Source organism: Camelus bactrianus, chromosome 11 (assembly GCF_048773025.1).
Source record: "Camelus bactrianus isolate YW-2024 breed Bactrian camel chromosome 11, ASM4877302v1, whole genome shotgun sequence".
Lineage (NCBI taxonomy): Eukaryota > Metazoa > Chordata > Mammalia > Artiodactyla > Camelidae > Camelus > Camelus bactrianus.
In genome coordinates this window covers 64,096,850-64,120,207 of record NC_133549.1, presented here as the reverse complement: position 1 = coordinate 64,120,207, position 23,358 = coordinate 64,096,850, and the positions used below count along the sequence as shown (strand labels likewise).

Below are 23,358 nucleotides of genomic sequence, written 5' to 3'. Positions count from 1 at the left end.
AGCTTTCTCCACCGGGTTTACTGTGTCCTGAGGCCATATGAGAAGCAAGAGGGTGAGACTAAAAGCTTCTAAAAGACAGAGTGAAAGCTTCTGCAGACTTTTGGTTTCAGGAAAGAAACAAATAAAAGGACTTGGTAGGAGGGAGATGCTAAACTCATACAGAGCTCTTGAAGAAACTTGCCAAATTTTTTTAGTTGTTTGGGCTTGAGGAAATAGTTGTCAGGGCTGAGAAGATAAATATCCACCAGGATCTGAATCAAAGTCCAGGGAGTGTCATGGCTTAGAAATAGAAATAAACAAGAAGATCACATATATCGCACTAAAATTTCATCCAAGCCCCAATCCAGCTGAATCCTTGATTAGTTTGAAATTATCAGCCAGCCTCTCATCAGCCCAACAATAGAAAGAGGAAATCTTCTCTGGTGGAAGATATCATTTGGCGATTCTGACGTTCTTCTATGCATACTTTTCTGTCATATAATGAAATAGTAATTAAACATACAAATAGGTGAAACTATGACTAATAATCAAAAGGAAAAAAAAAACATTTGAAGCAAACAAGTAGATGATTCAGATATTGCACACAATTGACAAGGACTTCAAAATACCTATGATTAATTAAAATGTTCCGGAAAATAGAAATAAAAATGGATCAAAGAAACACTTGGTAGAAATGAATAGGAAATTTTATCAGAGAATGGGGAATACATACACAATAATAAAACGGCTATTCTTGAGCTGACGTTAACTCTATCTGAAATTAAGAATTTGATGGAGAAGCATAATATGTAGAACACAGACCACAAAATTACTGAATTGAAAAACACCCAAAATCAGCATAGAAAGAGAAGGAAAAATCAGATAATGTGTGAAAGATATTTGGGATATGCTCAACAATTTTAACATATAAAATTAAAGTCCCCAAAGCAAGTTCAATTGGTAGCGGGAGCAGAGAGCGGATCCCAGAGAGTCCTGAGCAGCCCCAGCACCGCCAGCCTAGTTACTGTCATACCCTGGGAGGAGCCGCAGCTGCCGCAGCCAGCATCAGTCACCGTCACCGTCACCGCAACCATGAGCAGTGAGGCAGAGACCCGGCAGCCGCCCACCGTCCCCGCCCTCAGCGCTGCCGACACCAAGCCCAGAACCATGAGCAGCGCTGCAGGGAGCTGCGGCCCGGGGCGGGGGCGGGGGCGGGGGCGGGAGGGGCCTTACAACGGAGGGGCCTTACAACTGAGGTGCCTGCTGGCAGGGACAAAAAGATCATCGTAAGGAAGGTTTTGGGAACAGTAAAATGGTTCACGTAAGAAACAGATACGGTTTCATCAACAGGAATGATACCAGGGAAGGTGTATTTGTGCACCAGACTGCCATACAGAAGAGTAACCCCAGGAAGTACCTTCGCCACCGTGGAGGAGATGGAGGGACCGTAGAGTCTGATGTTGTTGAAGGAGAAAAGGGTGCAGAGGCAGCAAGTGTTACAGGCCCTGGTGAAGTTGCAGTGTGAGGCAGCAAATACGCAGCAGACCATAACCATTATAGATGCTATCCACGTCGCAGGGGTCCTCCACGCAATTACCAGTGGAATTACCAGAATAGTGAGAGTGGGGAAAAGAACAAGGGATGGGAGAGTGCTCTGGAAGGCCAGGCCAGCAGCGCCGGCCCTACCGCAGGCGAAGGTTCCCACCTTACTACGTGCGTAGACTCTATGGGTGTTGACCACAGTATTCCACCCTCCTATGCAGGGAGAATTGATGGAGGGTGCTGACAACCGGGGTGCAGGAGAACAAGGTAGACCAGTGAGACAGAATATGTGTTGGGGTTATAGACCACGATTCTGGAGGGGCCTTCCCCGCCACAGACAGCCCAGAGAGGATGGTGGTGAAGAAGATGAGGAAGGAAAATCAAGGAGATGAGACTCAGGGTCAGCAGCTACCTCAGTGTCGGTACCATTGCAACTTCAATTACCTGCTCAGATGCCCGGAAAACCCAAAACCCCAAGATGGCAGAGACAAAAGCAGCGGATCCACCAGCTGAGAATTGGTCTGCTCCCCAGGTGGAGCAGAATAAGTGCCAGCTTACCATCTCTACTATCATCCGGTTTACTCATCCAACAAGAAGAAATGACTATGAAATTCTAGCAATAAGAAATGAACAAAAGATTGGAGCTGAAGACCTTAAGTGCTTGCTTTATGCCTGTTGACCAGATAACTAGAATTATCTGCATTATCTATGTAGCATGGGGTTTTTTATTATTTTTACCTGAAGACGTCTCTTTCTGGTAATGACAGATGTGTTTTAAAAAAAAAAAAAAAAAGCCTGGTTTTTATCAATACACCTTTAGAGGTTTTTAAGTTGTTTCTTTTCTGGTCAAGTTGAGATTATTAAGAACCTCATTTTTAATTTGTAATAAAAGTTTACAGCTTGATTTAAAGAAAAAGTCAGCAAACTGCAAGCACCTGTTAATAAAGCTCTTAAATAATTGTATAAATAAATAAATAAATAAATAAAATCTCAAAAGCAGAGGAGAGAACAAATGGAGGAAATGCATTATTTAAAGAGTTAAGGCCAGGAATTTCCCAAAATTTAAGAAAGACACCCCCACACAGATTCAAGAAATTTATCAAAACCCAAGCAGAATAAATAAAATAAAAACATTCATTGGTACATAATGGTAAAACTGCTGAAAACCAAAGACAAAAAGATCTTACCAATAGGCAAAGAAAAGGACTTACTACCTCAAAGAGCAAAAATAAGTTTGAGAACTAAGGGAAGTTAGAAGCTAAATTAAATGTAGAGTGTTGAGAGTGAAGAACTGCCAACTTACAATTTGATAACTAATAAAAATAAAGAAACAAAAATGTTTTTTGACCAAAAAAAAGCCCCCCCCCAGTACAAAACAAAATAAAAACTGAGGGAATTCATTACTATCAGGCCTGTGCTAAAGGAATACTAAAGGGAATTTCTATAAATGGAAGAATGTCCCTCAATGGAACCATGGATATATCAGAGTGACAGAGGAACACTGGAAAGTGTAAATGCATATTAAACATATTAATTATATTAAAGAATAAGAGTAATGCTTTGTGGAGTTTAAAATACTTATAGAATAGAACAATAGTGACAATGATGACATGAAAGGCAGGAAGGGGTAAATGGAGTTAAAAACTTCTGTGGTTTAGCAATATGGAGAAGACAATAAAAGTAATAATTGTATTACATTGAACTAACTCAAGAATGCATGATGTAGTTCCTCAGGTAAACTCTAGAAGAATGGTTAAAGAATATATAAATAAAATGTTAATAGAGAGAAATAAAGGGAATGATAAAAATTTTGGTTAATACAAATAAGTTATGAGGGAAAAAAAGAACACAGTAGACAGGATGATTAGAATAGCAAGACATAGTGGAAAACATAGAAGAAAGTCTTATACCTTGGAGTAGGCAAGAACTTCTTACAAAAGCACTAATCATAAAAGAAAAAAATAGTATGGATTGGTTTATATTAAAACCAAGAACTATTGTTCATCAAAATACTCTATTAAGGAAATGAAAAGACATTTACAGAGTGGGAGAGGATATTCTCGGTACATATAGCTGATAAATGAATCATACCTAGATTATATAAAGAACTCCTACAAATAAAAAAAGAATAGAACAAACAGTCCAATAGAAAAAGAAGTAAAAGTCTTGAACAGACACTTCATGTAATAATATATCCAAATTGTCAATAAATATGTGAAAAGTCATTCAGCTTCATTAGTTGATGCAAATGAAATGAAGTGATAACACAATAGATTCATTAAGTGGCTAAAATAGAAAATTATTGTGTGTTGGACAAGGGTGTAGAGCAACTGAAATTCTCATGATTTACTGGTAGGTGTGTAAATTGAAACAACCTCTTTGGAAAAATTTTGTAAGCATCTACAAATGCATATTCTATGACCCAGTGATTCTACTTCCAGGTGTATAAGCAAGAAAAATGTGTGTATATGTTAACCACAAAAACATGTACTAGAGCGTTAATGGTAGCCCTCTTTGTAATAGTGTCAAAAAGAAATGCCCATCAATGGAACAATAGTTACATAAATTGGCATATTAACACACTGAAATATTTTACAGTTATCAGAGTAAATATCAATCACATATGACAATATGAATGAAACTCACAAACATAATGTTAAGTGAAAGAAGCCAGACACACAAAATGTATATTGAATGGTTCTATTTATACACAGTTCAAAACCAAACAGAACTAATCTATATATTTAATCTAAGATACTGGTTATTCTTGGTGAGGGGGTGGATTGTAGACTTCTCTACTGCTTGTGGTATCTGTTTCTTCATTTAGATATTGCTTACATAGGTGTATTCAATTTATGAATATTAACCATCTTTCATATGTAATTTTCTATATATATTACAGTTCAAAAACAAGTATAATGAACTATTTTTGAGTTAATCAGCTTCCTATTCCTGGAAATACTCAAGCAGAGGTTGGACAATTACCTGTAGGGGAAGCTTTGGAAGGGATTTCTGCATTGGGGTAAAAGGAAATGCTTTCCCAAAATCTTTCAAATTCTGAGATTCTCTGAATTTTTTAAAAAGGGTATACTTTCACAGCCATCTACTGTTTCTCTTCTTTCTTTACCAATCCAGTTTGAGACCAGAGCCTACTTTCGCTGTTCCTAGTTTATCTCTTACTCCTTCTTCAACTCATACCATTTCTCAATCACTGACCTCTCAGTGGCCAAATCTAATAGCTTATTTTCTTCTTTTTCTGACATATTTGGGTCATTTGCTGGCAAGGACCCATTCACTTAAAATTATCTCCCCTTAGCTTTCCTGATATCACTTTCCTCTTGTTCCCCATCTCTTTTTTATCCCTGCCTGCTCATTTTTGAAATATTAATACTCTCCAAAGTTCCATTCTTAGACTGCTTCTCAAGCTATAAAATTCTTTGTATGATTTCAACCACTCCTAAGACCTCATACACTATTCACCTGTTGCTGCCTTCCAAGTTCATGTCTCTAAACTCAGTACTCTCTCCAAGGTTCCAGACATATATGTATATGTATATGTATATGTATATGTATATGTATATGTATATGTATATGTATATGTATTCAACTGCTTAATAGACAGATCCACCTATATGTCCCCAACTTTACATGTGCAAGACTGAATTCCTGACTCTTCCCCCAACTTGGTCCTCTTTTATTTTATTCACTGTACCCATTGGAGATATTAATATCATCTCTATTGGTTTTAGGCAGACTGGGCCCAACTGTGGGTTCTCTTATCTCCTCCCCTCTTATCTCTCATCTAATCAGTTATCAGATCCAATCATTCCTTCCTTTAAAAAAAAATTGTGGTTAAAAACTCTTAACATGAGATCTACCCTCCTAACAAATTTTGAGTGTGTAATGCAGTATTGTTAACTACAGGCACAATGTTGTGTAGCAGCAGATCTCTACAATTTAATCATCTTGCATAACTGAAACTGTATCCAATACAGACCACTCCCCCCCCATTTCCCTTCCTCTAATCCTTCCTTCTTAATTTTGCATTTCTTCTCCTCTTCTGTAACCATTTTTCACTGCTTCAGCTTAGTTTTGTTTGGCCCTCATCATTTCTCCAAATAGTCTCAACAAAAGATCTGTTTTCTAATTTCATACTCAGCCAGTTTATTCTGCACAATGGTGCCAGCATTAGTGTCTCTTAGTAGGATGTTCTTTCTTCAGTTCTTGACTTAGTGAACACTTATTCTTTTGAGATTTGGTTCAAATGCTACTTTCTCTGTGAAGCCAGAACTGACCTTTACCCAACCTCTTACGTAGAACTGACAACTGCTTCCTTTGTGTACCCACTGCAAGCCTGCACATATTTTCAGTCAAGAATTTATTCTATTTCATTGCCCTTATTTGTGATACTAAGAATATGTTTTATTTATCCTATTATATGTAACACACAAGTGTGCCAAGTTTGAATGAATAAAACAATGAATTGTTGACTGCATGAATGAATGACTAGGAGAACTGAATTTAGTCTAAATCTGTGTTTCCCAGTTTTGAATCATTTGAGTACTTCTTAACATACTTATTCCTGGCCCTCACCATGGACATTTTTTTGGAAGAGGGTCGGGAGATTCTTTATATCAGGTTAGTTTGGGGAACATTGATCTAAATTATTATCTAAATTTCTTTACTTGAAATAAAATTAAACTTATCTTTCAAGCAGTAAGCATTTTCATGTACATGTTTGTGACCTGAGACCTGACAAAATTTGTTGACTGATCACTGATCCTGAAATGAATTATGGAAATGTTATTATAGGAAACAATTATCTTTGAAATATTAGATAAGGAATAAAATGAATATGAGCAAATGATTTGGGAGGTTATTAAGTTTTTAGTGTATGGTCTATTGCTCAATGAATATCAAATGGGCAATATTAAGTCAAAATGATTGATTTATTTCATTTGTCATTAAATAGTTCTAATACTACACACACAAATATATAAATACATGTATATATTAAAAAATTTTTTTTTCTTCTGTGGAATATTGCTTAATGTAGCTTGTGAAAACTGTTTGTCATGCTTGTGTCCTGTGTGGTTTTTATTCACAGTTCATGAATACATAATGATTTTCTGGGAAAAATAAGTACTCAGATCACACAAATATTCTCAAAGCATCTTCATTCAGAAGTGGTTGCCATTCAGTGGTACCTAATCACTTATATAAACAAAAATTTCACCGTGGTAAATTAAGGGACAGGATTCATTTTAAAGGAAGGGCTTATTACTTAGACCAGGGAAGAGAAAGCTGTGGTGCTGCTTCAAACATATTACCAAATGGATTATGAGTAACAGATATGGGAAGAAAAATCTACATTTGAAGTAAGGGAGATTTGGTTTTCATGATAAGAAATATTTCTTGATAGATAAGGATGGCAAATGCTATTGTGGTTCTTGATAAAGGTTTCAGAGAGTGTTCACATAGTATTTTTTAAATGTGTATTTTATGCGTGTCTTTGAGATATTTGAATGAAGATCCATCTAAGTTTAGTGGAGTAAATCAGAAGGCCTCCAAGCAAAAAATCTCCTTATGCATTCTATTACAATCTTTCGGAAAATAATCCTTGTTCTTTAGACCGAAATACATGAAGCTAAAGTACATGATTAAAATACAACAGATTATCTTATTTTCTGCTCTTGCTTCGTATTCTCACGATATTGTTGGTAAACCAAAAGTCTAGCCTATTGTATCTATGCTTCCTGGTGCAGTGACAATTTTTCCTGGTATTATTTTGCCTTTAGGCAGAGCTTTACTCTGACTATGCAATGTTGTCATTTATTCTTCGCAGCATTCTTGTTTGGGTAATTTTTCTTAATTCCAATTTTATGGGTGAGGAACTGATTTGTTACATAATAATGTGACTTACATTATACAACAAATCAATAGAAGTCTTAAGACTCATGACATTATGAACTCAGAGTTACACAGGAAATTCCCAGTAGACTGCATTATTTTTTTTTCCATAAAGGTATTCCATAATGTAACAACAAACATAGAAGCTTAACTTTTTACCTGTATGATAGAGATCTTTTTTGCAGCATTAGAGGCATCATTTCTGCCATGCTATAGCTAAGCTGAGCTTCCTATTCAGCTCTTGCGTAGCCCACAGGTTTTTGGTTATGAAGTTCTTGGTTCCTAAAATACAACACCTTCTATCTGATGCTATTCTTCGCTTGTCTTAATCTTAGCTTATGCTCTAGTAAATGTCATATTTACAAAGCCTATCTTATCTTCTCTGTCCAAAGAAATCTTGCCCATGCCAAAACAGTCATATTACTTTACCATTACCCTTCATTTTAAAAGTAAATTAAAGGCAGGTTTTTCTATATTATAATATTATTATTTATTTACGTATTTCTCTATACTAGGTGTGAGCTAGAGGGGATTCATCTAAGTGCTGCGTGTAACATATAATACTATAATTCACATGCAAAAACTTTCCAAAATGAGAAAAAAGGAGTAGAAGGCAGAAAGGCAAAAAGGATGATATTTGTTTAATGAATATTCAAGGTGAGAAAATCACATTCATGGTTTTTATTATTTAGTGATTTTAGATTTCAGGGTAACTGCAGATGTTTTAAATCTAGATTTGATATTTTGGCTTTTTAAAGAATGCTTTATCTAGTTTGGCTTTTGTTTGTCTTTGTCTTTGTTTTGGTCAAGAAACAGATGGCTACCTCTGTATTTTAGAGAACATGTAATTTCAGCAAGAGCAGCAGTGGCTATGTGGAAAGGAATGATGGTGCTGAGAAAGTTAGATCTTATCTCAGTCCCCTTATGATCCTCCAGGATGACCAAGAGAACTGAAAGTGTTCTACAAACCCTAAAGATCTGCATAGCCTATTAATTCTCTAAAATAAGGAATTATTATTATTAATAGTGTTTTGTCAAAACATGACAGTAATAGTTTGTATCTTTGTTCTTGATGGCATGTGTTTTTGAATGACATCCTGCTCTGGGGGAGTTCTTTTCCCCTAGGTTTTATGAGGTATGAATGACAAATAAAAATTATATATTATACATTGTACAATGTCATTTTAAAAGGTGTACAAAGTAATGATTTAATATACCTTGTGAAATGCTTATCCCAATCAAGTTAATTAACACAGCCATCACCTCACATAGTTACCCTCTTGTTTTTGTGGCGAGAACACTCAATATCTACTCACTCAGCAAATTTCACATATACAATACAATATTATTAACTATCATCATTGTGCTGTATATTAGATCCCCAGAACTTATTTCTTTTGACACTTAGCTTTTCTATATCTCTGTTTGCCTTAAGGTACTACTAAATGATATAAAATAAGTTGTACATGTGAAATCTGAAACTACTGTCCCTAGTTAGTAAGAGGATTTTTACTTGGTCATTCAGAGATATACCTCCTTTCCTTTCTGGCTCAGCCTTTTCTAGGACCTTAGAGTCTTCTCCGTTTACCCCTGGATGTGGAAAGGGCATGAAAGACTTGGAATGGGAAATTTTCATGAACTGAGACTGGAAGTATCCCATATCACTTCCATCATGTTCCATTGGTTACAGTGCAATCATATGGCAATTTCTAACTGAAAGGGAACAGAGAAAAGTAGACTTTCTGTGAGGCCAGGAAGAAGATGAAGCAGATTTGGTAAGGATCTAGTTCATATCTGCCATAATATATTTCAATATTTCTTTTCTTTTTTTTTCTGCCACAGGATTGAGACAATCTATACCTATAAAGGGTTGAGAAAATAATCAATGCCTGTATATATACCTTTATTGATTACAAATCCCCTCATTTCATTGTATCTTTTTTCACTTTAAATTTCTTTTTTAAACAATTTCAAAGGTTACCTTCTGATTACAGGTATCACAAAATATTGGCTGTATCCTTCATGTTGTACAATGCATTCTTGAGGCTAATCTTACACCCAAAAGTTTGTACCTCCTACTCCAGCACCCCAATATTGCCCCCCCCACTGGTAACTATTAGTTTGTTCTCCATATCTGTGAGTCTGCTTCTGTTTTTGTTATATTCTCTAGTTTGTTTTATTTTTTTAGATTCTGCATATAAGGCATATCATACAGTATTTATCTTTCTCTGTCTGACTTATTTCACTTAGCATAATGCCCTCCAAGTCCATCCATGTTACTGCAAATGACAAAATTTCATTCTTTTTTATGGCTGAGTAGTATTCCTTGTGTGTGTGTATAATATATAATATATACACACACATACAATATATATTATATATAAAATATATATACATACACACACACATATATATACCTCACATCTTCTGTATCTATTCATCTGTTGATGGATACTTAGGTTGCTTCTGTATCTTGACAATTATGAATTTTGCTGCTGTGAACATTGGGGTGCATGTATCTTTTTGAATTAGTGTTTTTCTTTTTTCAGATATATACCAAGGAGTGGAATTGCTGGTTCATATGGTAGTTTTAGTTTTAGTTTTTGAGAAACCTATGTTTTACACAGCTGCACCAATTTACATTCCCACCAACAGTGTACAAGGGCTCCCTTTTCTCCACATCCTGGCCAACATTTGCTATTTGTGTTCTTTTTGATGATAGTCATTATGACAAGTGTGAGGTGATATCTCGTGATTTTGATTTTGATTTCCCTGATGATTAATAATGTTGAGCATATTTTCATGTACCTATAGGCCACCTACATTTTCCCTTTGGAAAAGTGTCTATTCAGGTCTTCTGCCCATCAGGTTGTTTGGTTTTTGATGTTGAGTTGTATGAGCTGCTTATAAATGTTGGATATTAATCCCATATTGGTCATTTATGATATCGCTTTATTCCTATCACAACTCGAAGAAGGTAGAAAGTATTAGCCTTTATTTTCAGATGATGAAACAGAAAGTCATAGAAGTCAAATGAGTTACCCAAGGCTATAGCTCTGATACGTTCAACCTGCAGTTGAAGACTGTATCTCCTGATATGCCTCTGCTACCTTTTCCTTCTAGAGAAAAAAGCAATGACATTTTCTCAGGTGTGAGAAGGAATAGTAGTGCCTTGAACCTTATACCTTGTGTCATGGAATCATGGGCATTGCTTTGCTTTGTGGATGTCACATGTTCACTTGTGTTTTATGAGACTTGCTATGTAGGTCCGTAGGTGCTGGTGGCATATGGAAACTGAGAAAATTATATGACTCTTCTGCAACTCCAAGGAGGGTCTGTGTAGTTACACTCCTTTTCTTTACTGAAAGTCCTTCCTACCTCACATAATTTTCAAATCTAACTGAAAGTTACCTGTGAATATGTATGTATGAATTTCCAGAGAATTCATCCTGCCCCCTGACTTAGAATAAGTCACTTCACCTTATGTATGTGAGATTGCAATAACTATCATCTTCCATACCTAATTCAAGAATATTATACACCCATATTCTAATAAGAATCGCAAACACAACTCATTCTAACTGAATTTCTGATTCCCCATGCAAGTTAGCAAAACAAACCCTTAAGAAATACATTTCCTTTGGCTTCTGTGAATAACCTTTTTGACATGGACAGAAATTAAAACACAAATTGTTGAGTAAGGAGAACAAGTCAAAATTACTTTGTTCTCATTAGGGATGTTATAGAGAATTGCTAACAGTAAAGCTTGCACATTTAATTGTATACAGAAATGCTGAGTAATAACTGAAGAACTATAAACAATAAAAATTTAACTGTGAACTTAAACATCCTATAATTCTCTTAAAAATAATTTATTCTGAACCTTACAAGTCCATAAAAATTCCCTAGAGTTTGGTAATTTCAATTACAATGGTACTAGCAATAAATATGCTCTGCATATTTATTTATAGAGTTTAAAGAAACGATTATTGTAGAAAATGAAATTAAACCTAACTGGAATGCTAATACATAGTGTAGTTCTGGACAAAAGGCAGATCCAGCAACCCAAGATTGCAGCGATTACAGGATACAATCATAATAAAATGTATGGAATTTTAACAATTTAGTTTTCAGACTGATGTAAAGAGAAAGTAGTTATCCATATCCATTAAAAAAAAAAGTTGATAGATTAACAGGTTTGTGAAGATAACTCAAAGGCTAAAAAGAAAGAAACGAACTATTAAATGAAAGGTTAAAATATCAGATATATTGTACGTGATTTTGCTAATGAATGCATGCATAGTGGGATGTGACTATAGTTCCATCCAGATAGATATGTCCTTTTTGCTATGTTGGTGTAAAGTGTGTGCGTGTGTGTGTGTGTGTGTGTGTGCGCGCGCGTGTGTCCTTGTACAGAGTATAAATGTGCACATAAATATATCATCAAGTCAGTTCCTTTCTAGAGGAGTCCTACTAGAGGGTATTAGTTTAATTGCTAGCATGATCCTTCTAGAACTTTCTTTTTAAAGACCTTGTGACATTCAACACCTTAGAGATCTTCTAGCCTATACATCCTCCCAACAGAAATTTCTAGTGACACAGATTATATAAGATTTTATATATAGTACAGGTCAACCTCACTTGGCTCATGCCAGCTGTATGTGTGACTTTGTACATATCAAATGCCCAAATATTTATTCTGGAAAGAGTCCTGGTCAGAGGGTAGAGCCACATTATATGCATTATCTAAAACTAAGGCAGATATTAATTCATCACAATCCTTTCAGTGGTGCCACTTTATAGCTCCCTGGCAGTGATAGCTTCCTCTGCGTCTAAACCCAGCAGATTCCCTTTTATTTGTCTGTCTCTGTCAGCTACAGTGATCTTTGATCCTGCCTCTCTACTGGAACTTAAAGGACTCATACCTTTTCTTGAACAAATCTAACTCCTTGATTGAGAGCCCTAACTTTTGCAAATCATAAATGTTTACCATATGCTGCTATATCTATATCTGCTGCCTCAGATCATTGTTATTGCCCCAAATCTTTTAATATATCAAGTGGGAACTAGTACCTCTTAAAAAATTGGTTATGCAATTTACATCACAATTATTATGAAGCACTTCTCACTGTGCACTGCTATATACTGTCTCATGCATCCACATTCTGTTCCTCCTTTCTACATAAGCCTTTGTTAAAAATAAGTCTTTCTTATGGTCTGATAATGAATTCTTATTGGGCATACTGCACTGGTCAGGGTTTGGTTAGGAACATCAGAACCACTCTTGATATTCCAAGCCAGAAGTAATTAACTACAGGAAATTAGGTGCTTACATACCGTTGGAAAGCCTAGGAGACAATTAGAGAAAATCCTCATTAGCTCTCAACAGATGAAAAAGTTGGAAAAATGCAGGAAACTGCTGCTGATCTTGGCTACCTAGGCACTTAAGCTGGTGCTTTTCAGACTGCCTGAAGCCTAGGCAAACTTCATGTCTGACACCTGCCTGCCAGTGATTGTTGGAGAAGAATGATGATTTTTTTTTCCTTTCCTGCTTTCCAAATCTCTTACAAGTTCACTTCATTAGCAGAATCTCATCTGGAACCCTGCTTGCAAGGAATTCTGGAAGGGTAGCTTCCAGGTAATGCAGGGAAAAGTGTAGAAAGGAGCAGAGATGATCCTGAATTGATGAGACAATTAAAAATACTGGCATTCTATTGAGTTCATCTAAATGCTCCCCCCCTTATATTTGGTGTTCTCAACTTGACTACCTTAACGTTCTATATTTAAACGCACACACACACACGCACACACACGCACTCATACACACACACACACACAGTTTGCAAACAGAAATAATGGCTAAAAAAGTACCAAGGCAAAAAAGATGTATTTATCCTTAAGAGTTAATCATAGATATTTTTATGAGATGATGCTAAAATATTAGTCATTCTGTCACTGATATTTAGCATCACTAATTTGAAACCTAAGTAGACTATTCTTTTGAGGAATAGCACTGCTAGTGTGTGTAGCTGGCAAGTAATTTTCAGTAAGTTATTTTTCTTATAGGAATTGATATACAATACTATAAGTTACAGTGAAGAAAATGAGCTTCGAATTGAACTGAATGAAGTTTACTACTTGTTCAACTTTAAACAAGTTACTCTCTGTGGGCTTTAACATCCTTATCTGTAGAATGGGGATAACAATACTATCCACCTACCTCAGACTTTTTATGCTACTGAATGAGATAATATATATATAAAAGTGATTGCCATTAGTGGGTTCTCAACACATTATTCCCTTCCCTTTTCTCATTTCTCCAATATTCCTTCTAAGGATTGAACCCTGGTTTTAGAGAAATAGGTAGAGAAATATGTGGGTTGGTGTTTCCTAAGATTTTTTTTTGTAGGATAAATACGTTTTCCTGTATTTTTTCTAAGACTGTGTACCAAATCTTTACAACCCTGCATGAATCTAGAATCATTGCCCAGTGGATGATCCTTATCAGTAATCTTAAATAGTCTTTCTCACACCTGCTTATCTGCTAGAGAGGAATCTGTTTGTAATAAAGTTGTTATTTCCAATTAAAGTTTAAGCAAGAATTCATCAAAAGTCTTAGAAACAAAGATACACGTTGCAGTATACACACAACTACTTAGATATAATTTCTCCTGCATTCGCTCTATCGTGTTGGCCAGAGAGAGTGAAGGCAAATAAGGAACCTCTTCTATTGAAACTTCCTTGTTTCTTTTGCTGAAATATTGCTACGATTTTAAGCATGGGTAACTTTCTTGGTCTCGTATCATTGTATTTATCATTTTGATATCCAAATTGTGGGGCTAAGTTAATGCAGGCTCTATTCCTTGGTGCAGTGCCGAAAAGAGATGAGTACTAAGAGTGGAATTGTTTGGGGAGAAGCAGGAGAAAGGAAAAATAAAAACCCAGGACAGAGGGAATCAACAGCAAGGGAACTTTGATAAAATATATAAAAATTAACTTGCTGATGAATCAAACTGTTTTGTTTTCTAACCAGTAGTATCATCATTTGGATGCAGTATCCACGTAGTAGTATGTAGTTGACGTGATTGCTCTTCTTAGGGAGACAAAGGAAGGATGGTTAGTACTTAGACTAAAGGTAAAATGCTTCTACTCTGGCTCAGCTTCTCTGAGTCTGTGTAGAAATGAATGTGCCACATACTACAGAGAAGACAAGGTGATAACTCTCTCAAAGCTTTATCTTATTTTTCACCCTACTGCATCTCCCCAAACCAGTCACTTCTTATTTTTTAGTTTTTCACTGATTTAATGGAATTAATGTGTTTTTGTTCCAGGTAGATTCAGATAAAATTTTACTGATTTGTCAAGTAAGTTTCAGGTGAGTCTTTAAGATTATTTTGACAGTTCATGCCTTTTTCTTCATTTACATGGCTTTAGTTTGTTGTTCTATCAAGATAGGCTAAATTAAGATAGATAGATATATATATCTATATATATCTATATATATATATAGATATATATCTTATATATATATATATATAAGATATATATCTATATATATATATATAGATATATATCCCCAGCTGGGAAACCTAGTTGTGAGGGGGGTTTTATTCCAGAGTTACTCAGAAATCCAAGCTGATAGTAGAGAGGCTCTCCAATTTTCTAGCTACATCATTTTGTGTGATGGCTAGATTCCCTATTGGCCATGGCAGCAGAAGAGAAAGACTGGTGCCCATGGCAGGGGAAGAGAAACTGGCTAAGTGCACATGGGCTTTTTACTGCCTTAACTGAGAAGTAACAGTTTCCTTCCACAGGTAGCCATTGGCTAGAACTTGTCACCTGGTGCTGCCTAACTGCAAAAGCACTGGGAAACATAGAAGACCAAATGTAATATTTGGTGAACATGACTATTTCTGGCATATTTGGAAACTTTTCCTTTTCTTTGTGTTCTTGAGCATAAATTAAAATGCTATGAAATACTTGATACTAGAAAATATTTATATATACAATGGCTCTTGTCTGTTTGCCTTTTTAGTTACTTGGCAGTTGATTGTGTACCATCACAGAACTTTTGAGAAAACTTTTCATTAATGCTAATTTTATGTGCCCCAGCAAAATTGTAAAATCTTAAGGAACAGAAACAGAATCTTCTATTTTTTGACTATCCCTTATAGTAGCTAAAATATTTGTATGTCTTAATTGCAAAATGACTGATGAAGACATATGTGCTATTGTGAATGTAATTGTATATTAGTATAAATGTAAAGTCATAGCCCCTTAATTTTGAGACAGATTTATATAGATAGGCTGAAAAGTTCCTAGTGTGTTTTCAGATTTTCTCCATTTTTATTCCTTAGCCTTAAAGACAAGTGTTGAGGTTCAGAGGAATCATTTCTTGACAGAAGACAGATTTACTTTCTCCAGGACAGAACAGTCTGACTATCCCAACTTAAAAAAGGAAATAATTTAAAAATCCTTTAAAACATTCTTCAACTGGTACAAGATATAATGTTTCTTTGACCATATATCATTCATATGACCCAATTTCATGTAACCTTGAGCCAAAATTCATTCTTGTCATCAGGCTTCTCTTTTAATCTGCTTACACTCTAATATCCCTTCTATTTTTTTTTCAATTAGTTGATAGTTCTCAATTCTTTATTCACTCTCCATTTCCTTAAACCCAATTAGTCTTAAAAAATTATTTTGCTCTTACTTTGCTAAAATAGCAGTCAATACCATTTAAAAGCTCTTTTTCACTATTTAAATCATTCATGATCGAGATTCCCTATTCTTCTTGTAAAATGGCGATCTGGTTCATTTGTCTTATAATAACTACAATGTAAGCAACTTGAGGGCAGAGTGCATTTTTCCCCCAGCGTATTGAAAAGTGTATGTTATAGTGCCTTGTCACTAGAATTCTTAAATTAGATTGAATGGCAACCAAGATAATTATAACTAAGGGATTAGATTCTCAAGACTAAGTGGACTCATTTGGGTATGCTGATGATATTTATCCATCTTTCATGAGAAATGTACGCCTCTCAGCTGGCAGCGTTAGCAGAATTTAAAGACTCAAGGAAGATGAGCAAACATTTTAATCATGATAAAAATAATTCCTTGCTTTTATATAATGATTTATGGTTTTCAAAGTCTTTAGCACAGCTCTAGAAGATAGGCAGTCTGGTAGTACTATCTCCACTTCACAGACATAGAAAGTAATCACATGTCTAAGAATGTTCATTAGAGTTGTCTGGTTTGCAGACACTCTGTGAAGCAAACATTGCCTCTCTAGTCATGAGTCCTCAAATACAGAACAGGTAATCCTTGTAGAAAAGGAAATAGGAACATTAGTCGGGTAAGCTTGCACTACTTGCAAAAATGCTTTGGTCATCTTTCATGTTTGTGTTTTGGCATGTTCTCTAAACTTAGAGAAAGTGTTCCCTGTGCACCAGGATGCAGGAAAAAATAAAAAAGAGCGCCTTGCAGGGTGATGAGGGCTGAAGATGATACCCTGTGAGGAGGGAATTAGTTCAGAGAATACATGAGCCAGTTACTCAGTTCTGAATATAGTAGAGACAGGGCCAAATATATTTCTTTAAAAATGCTGTTATTTACTTATGTTGTTCACTGCTTATTTATAGCTGTTGTAAAGTAGTGAGTTAGAGCTAGAAATAGTGCCCATAGATGGATTTCAAAGAAAAAAAAATAGTTATAAACTTTTCTGGTGAAACCAATGCAATAGATAAAGAAAAAATATGATATCTGACAAAAATCTAGAGCAAACTTTTCCAGATAAAATAGATAAAAGTTAAATGTGCTATCTTCATAATCCCAGCAACCTTTGTAAGTTGCTGCAGTGTATTCATTGGGGGAATTTCATGAGACGCTGTGACTAGAAATCTGATCACCTAATAATTTCCTAAGATTACATAAACCTGTAATTAGAGACATAAAATTTGTTACTGCACTAAATATAATAATTAGGCAATTCTGGCTTGAGAGAAAATGTTAATTGGAAGGACACAGACAGGGTCTTAGGTGCATCATGGTTTCTTGGGTTTGTATATCATGTGAAGAATGTTGAGTGATCACTTATTCAGGCTGACTACCTGCAATTCTGCAGTTAGAAAGTAATATCTTTAATGTAAGCAGTACCTTCTCTGAATTCCTCTTTGTAAGAAATGTTTAGTGAGGAAGGGTATAAACTCAAACACCTTGACTTGAATTTGGTGGTTACTTTTCTCAAAGGATGACAGATGAGACTGACGTAGTGTGAAATGACTAATATTTAGGAGAAGAATGAGACACCCAAAGAATGGAAGAGATACATAAGAGGAAGCTCAGAGTGGATGGTAGTAAATGGTGATGAGAACAGGGCCAAGGACCCAGTTCAGTGACTTTTCAACTTTCTAGGTGGCACATCTTAAAATAAGTCAAACTTGTGTTGCTAGGTTAAGATTCTTCGCAATTCAAAGACAATGTTTAGATCAGCTAACTTTTCTAACCAGTTATCAGACTAGAGAAGAAGCCAATCCAGCAGGAAGCAGAGTTGATAATATTAGTGCTTAGTGATTGTGACTAATTAGAGGGCCTAATTAAGCTGTCAACAAAGAATAAAGATAATCACTCTCAGTCAGTTTCTACTCTTTTGTACTCAGAAGGATGAGCAAATCCATTTTCTCCCAGGCCATCACATTATCCTTCTTTTCTCAGTTGATATTGGTGTAACCTCATGTGCACCTTCCCGAGGTGATACAGATTATACAAGTAAATGGCATACTTTGCCTTTTATTCCATCCGCTGCTGTGATTTTATTCATATCATAGTCATCTGGCATATAAAATATTTGAATTTGCTACTTTAAGCATGGTCTATTTCCACTGCAGCCTAACAGTTACAGTTATTATTATTATTGTCATTGTTAATGCTAGTTCTTATTTTACTAATAACAGAAATACCAATAATGACACTAATCGGGCTAATCATACTATTTATAGTCTGAAATGTAGTAAACACTTATAATTGGTAAAAATAATGGATGTTGCTTATTATGAGAGCTGGAAACCTTATGTACAAACTCATATTCAATCTTACAAAAACGCAGTGACATGGGTTTATTAAAACTGTTGTCAAGATGGAAAACCTGAGGCAGAGAGAATTTAAATAAATGTAGGGTGTCACACAGCTAGTAGCTAGTAGTGGTAATGTGGACCTAGTTTCTGTTTCTCACTGTGCTAAATATTCATGGTTTTTTTTTCCATTACTGGTTATTTAGCTAGGATTTAGTGAAGTACTAGATTATTTAGACTGGAGTCAATACGCGCGTGTGTGTGTGTGACTTCAAATAGTGGTATGTCTTTGCTTACAGAAAAAATGGTTTCATACACATACAGCCAAGGATAATCTTGTAACACTTTACTATGAAATAATTGCATAGCAGGAAAATGTAGTTTACATTTTCAGTCTCCATAGGGTTTCAAGGCAGAATCAATGAGTGAGAATGGGGGACCATTTCAGTGCAGAGTGTCTTCTTGACTGGAAGTTCTGTTATGAAGAGTTTTAGCATCATGTGAATGAATGCATTTGTGTTTCTTTCATGTACTTTGTGTACTTTGGCCTGTAGGTGGGTATTTTGTTCAGAAGAACTTTAGCTTTTTTGAATTATAAGGCTTTATGAATAAAATGTAGACAGAGCTCTATTATCCAGCTATGTGGAAAGTGTATTAGTTAAAAAAAATTATATATTGTTTATTTACTTATTCATTGATCTATTTGGTTAGGTGTAGTTCTTGAAAATAATATTGACTGAAAATTATTGGATATTATTATTGCTATTTGGTGGTTGGAGGATTATTGGTTTGGGATTTATTTTTTTGTCATCACTTAGCTTGAAGTACCCTTACTGTCATCTTTAGTATTGTGAATGTTCTAGAAAATTTGTGAATGTCCTTTGATGTCATTGAGACCTGTAGTTGTAAAAATGCTTAACAGATGCAGTGTTCAGAGATATAGATGAGGATTTCCTTGTTTCATGGGACCTGAAGCTTATGCAATATGGAGGACTTTCATGAAGAAAAATAATACAAAATTGTAAATACAAAATTACAAAAGTGAATGGTAGTATTACTGAAACCCATTCTACACCATGAAGACTAGCAATAACTATGCACAGATGTTACTGCAAACCACAGAAATATAACCTCCCACCCAAAATGGAAGCCCCAAACACATTTGCATTAACCAGGCCCCAGTGGGTCTGTAAGCACTCCCATGCTATCCCACAGAAGTACCAGTCATCCTCCCAATGGATGGACAATTGAAGTGATAGCACATGTCTATACATATATTCTGAAGCTAGACCAGTTGAATAATCTTGTCATTATCAAAAAATTTCATGTGAAGAAAACTCTAGTCATAATAAAATGTTTTATAAAACTACTTAGCATAGTGATTTTACTTTCCAAAGTGTTGACTTTTAAAGAGATATTTCTTCATTTTACTTGTGGTGTGCAGTGAGACTTCCATCTTTTTTCAAAAGCAAACTAATAAATTTACAGTTTGACCAATCCCCCAGGCCAATGTATCATTCCTGATTTGAATGTTGCTTTTCCTTTGACATTTTAAACTTGACTTAAGAATATTTTCTTAATCTGGAGATTGAAGAATAAATATTGTAATTCCTTAGACATACGAATTGGTATAAGAGATTTATCTTGAATTAGAACTTGTATATAACCATATTTTATGTCCATTATTAAAGATTCATATAATCAACTCTTATGTGATATCAGCTCCATGCATGGAAGATTGTATTTATTTTAGGCTGTAGGTAAGCCTTGCTTTCTGTGTCTAGTAATTCTGCCACTCTCTTTTTAATCTCGCCCCATAAACCTTATGGTTTATTAGATTTATTGCAGCAACATGGTAACTTGAATGGAAGTCAACTATGAGCAGCTCTAATACTTAAACTCATGATGGCACATGTGGAAGGGAAAATAACAAATTTATGTTCCTTGCTGGGTGCCACACTATATGTGGAAAGTTGAGACTCAAAAAGCCCATTTCAAAAACACACAGGTAGGAAGTAGTGGAGCTATTGGACTCAGGACTTGCTGGCTCTAAAGCACAACTCTTCTGTCTATTTTTACTTTTTCTATTTGATAAAATAAAAACTGTGATGTCCTGGTTAATTAATCTCTTTACAACAAAGTCAACCATGTTTTAGTTTTTGATTGAAATTTTAAAAAAATTTTATTGTGGTAATAGTTTGGAGATGAGTTATCCTGTTAACAAAGGGGGCTTGCATATATGCTAGATTTAGTATTATAGTGAGGGTCATTTGCAACATTCCCTATGGTCCCTATAAAGTCCCAACAGATCTCTAGAGAAAGATAGGGTTCCCTACCTCACAACTTCTCAGTAGTATTGGTGAGCAATTCAGACTGCTTAGTTGGCACCATTAAGAGAGAGAAGATCACTCCCAAAGCCATCTGGAGTATTGAAAAGTACTTCAACTAAACAGAAAGAAGGGTGAATGGTGCCAGACATTATTCATCATGCCTCTGCCACTTATCATGTTTTTTTTTTTTTTTAATCTCCCATTATTTAGGAATACTGCATCCTATCCTACCTGGAGGGAAGAGCAGTAAGAAAGGGGTTAATCACATGAACACTGCCCTTTTCTGTTAAGGAATCTATAAGGCAATCATGCACTTTAAAAAAGTTACATTTGTTAAACCCCTATTTGTATAATTTATATAAGGCCTATAATGAGGCATTAGGCCAGAGACTGAAGAAGCTCAGATTGGCTTGATGGATCAATGATGTGATTCTGCATCACTTAGCTTTGCATATTAAAGCAGTTTACAGTTAAAGACCATTTGGGACCCCAGGTCACATCTTTGTTTTATTAAATTTCAATACTTGTATTCTGTATATACCTTTCTTATGTCTTGCAGTAAATTTTTATACCTCAGCTTGGGGTATATTCTCTTAATTAACAAAGTTGCTGCTGTAGCCAGGAGATGCTGACTGATCTTGAAGTACTTTCTTTTTGTTTGTTTGTTTGTTTGTTTTTCTTGAAGTACTTTCTGATTCATTACCACCTTCTTATATGAGTATGTAGAATTACAAAGGGTCTGTGGGTACCAGCCTACTTACTTTGAAACTGCAAATATGAAGTGTCTTGAATGTACCAAAAGAGAAAAAATTTAAGGAAGTTGATCAGTGGATTATTTTAGAGATATTCAGTTCACGTAGGGGAGGCAGTTACTATTTCTGAGATGTGTTGTTGACATAATGTCGTTAAGGGGGGTTAATTAAATTCTCACTGACTTTTTGGGAGATGATCATGATTATCTAGCGCTTTCTAGCACAAGTCATGCATAAACTCATGCTCATTTAAATCTTTGACCCCCAGATTTTGTTTTGGTTTTAAAAGATTAATCTCAAAGGGAAACTGAGTCAGTTACCCTTGCAGTTCTTTTGAATGGAGTTCTTTTCACCCCTCTGGTTGCCACTACCCATTGTTTTTCTATTTGTCTTTGCTCTTGCAGGGTTGTTACCTAATTCTTCAGAGATACTGACTGGTATCATTTCCAGGGAATTTAAAAATGTTTAAGATGAAAATACGTGAATTTATGCTCTTGTATTATAGATAATGAAGGAAATATTATTAGTGCTAATTCTGTTTCAAACTTGTTCAAATGATATGCATATAGATACTGACTGATGGGCAACCTGATAAATATAATCTAAAATTCTTAGCATTTGGCTTTGAATTCATTATAATAATGTTCTCCAAGCTTGCCAGATAATAAGAATTTCTGGATACACATTAAAAGATTTGAATTTCTTGTATCTATCCTCAGATCAAAGAGATGAGATTGTTCTGGAGAATATCCTATGTATTTGTATAGTTTTAGGATTGGCATATTTGAGAAACATTGTATCATAGTATTTAAGCGGTCTTCTTTCCTACCTGTACTAAAGTTAATTGTGTGAAAATGGAACAAACTTTAATATTCTAAGAGATGGTTTGTTCTCAGAAAATAAAATATTACGATGAAGTAGTTTTTTTATTATTGCTATAAAGCATTATTACAAAACTCCTGTTTTAGATGACAGCATAGCTCTAACATTTTATATGTGTCTTAGAATAAATTTCTATTCCTTCTCTTTAATGTGATTTTTCCTTACACCTTAGACACATAGTCAATTTAAGTAAACATGACTTAAGTACAATGAGCATCCACTTTAGGTTTGCCACTTTAGGTGTGCCAAAGGAGTTCTGTTTGTTATTTCAATTGTATTTATTTACAAGTTATAAATTATACTTAGGACTAAAATCAATATTAAAAAAAAAAAGAGTAAAATATAAGAAAATTTGCAAACTTTGTTTTTGTGTAACAGCAAAACTTGTCTAGCAGGCTGCACCATCATGTGAAAACTTGAAAAATATATCCATTGAATTTAAGTTTGAGCCTTGTTACCATAGTCAGTTTGGGAATTTTGATGCATAATGTATGACAGTGTATGTTGTTTACAGTCAAATGTGCTAATGTCTAGGAAAATCTGTATTATTTAAAGTAGCAGATTAGGGAAAATAATTTTTATTTTGTATAATAATACAATTTTTAAAGAAAGAGTAGCTTTTAATTACAGGTGATAGCAAAATGTAAGAAGAAAAAACAGTGGAGTTGGAGACGCATAATGTGGATTCTAGTTCATACTGCAGTTTACTAGTTGTGTTATTTTGTTTGGGGTGGGGGGTAATTAGATTCATTTATTTATTTATTTTTAGAGGAGATACTGGGGATTGAACCCAGGACCTTGTGCGTGGTTGTGTTATTTTGTTGTTAGCCTCATCTCCATGCTTCCTTCTCCTCAGAGTCTTAATGGAGAGGCTCTAGCATAATTTAAGAC

At 35.1% G+C, this 23,358-nt stretch overlaps 2 protein-coding genes and 1 pseudogene across 11 annotated transcripts in view; 2 read left to right on the top strand and 1 right to left on the bottom strand.

Moving 5' to 3' along the window:
- Positions 1-23,358, top strand: part of CTNNA3 (catenin alpha 3) — a 1,350,411-nt gene that overhangs the window by 435,023 nt on the left and 892,030 nt on the right. The gene's annotated exons all lie outside the window — the stretch shown is intronic.
- LRRTM3 (leucine rich repeat transmembrane neuronal 3) overlaps positions 1-23,358 on the bottom strand; it is a 165,148-nt gene that overhangs the window by 23,636 nt on the left and 118,154 nt on the right. The window lies entirely within an intron of this gene.
- LOC141579144 (Y-box-binding protein 1-like) lies at positions 913-11,316 on the top strand (annotated as a pseudogene).